Raw genomic sequence first — 804 nt, 5'->3', positions numbered from 1 at the left:
GGGCCAGAAGAGCGGCGCGCTGCGCTCCTTGGGATTTGTAGTCCTACTAGTCCGCTCCTCACCGCGATGCTGCTACGCTAGGACTACAATTCCCAGCAGGCCTTTGGGCAGAGCGCTGATTGGCTCTCCTGCAGTCGCTCTGCGCTATAATCACTCTTCCTACTGGCTTCTCTCGTCACCAATCGGGAGACAGCACACCACGCCTCGGGCCACGCTGCGCCGCGCCGCGCCATTGGAAGGAGGAAAAGCGTCGACCAATAAGCGAGGGGAGAGGCGGGACGGTGATCACCTCAGCTGCTCGGGATTGGCTGGATCCACGGGCAGCCTGACCAATAGCGGCGGTGGGGTGTGTATAAATTCCACAGCGAGCGCACGTTTCGCCCTTTCCAGGCTGGAGGTGAGTGGTGCTGGTTGTTAGCTTGGGGAGTGGGCGCTGTGAGGTGGGACGAGCCGGGGATGATTTATACTTTACTTTTCTGACACCTCGTCTGAGTGGCCGCGGCCATTGCTGACACACTACGGCTGAGGCTCGAGGCCCCGCGGTGCTGCTGGGCCGGGCGGTGCGGCCTGATCTCACTGTGAGGCCTTGTTTCCTTAGGGCCCGACGGGAGCCGGATCGCAGCGGCGTGAGGAGCAGTGGGAGCCCCATAAGGAGAAATGGGAGCCCCGTAAGGAGAAATGGGAGCCCCGTAAGGAGAAATGGGAGCCCCATAAGGAGAAATGGGAGCCCCGTAAGGAGCAGTGGGAGCCCTATAAGGAGCAGTGGGAGCCCCGTACCGTGCTGATGGTATCACTTAGAGATCG

Source organism: Coturnix japonica, chromosome 13 (genome assembly GCF_054131305.1).
Source record: "Coturnix japonica strain WE chromosome 13, WE-NBRP24, whole genome shotgun sequence".
NCBI classification, from domain to species: Eukaryota; Metazoa; Chordata; class Aves; order Galliformes; family Phasianidae; genus Coturnix; species Coturnix japonica.
This window is presented reverse-complemented; position numbering follows the sequence as displayed.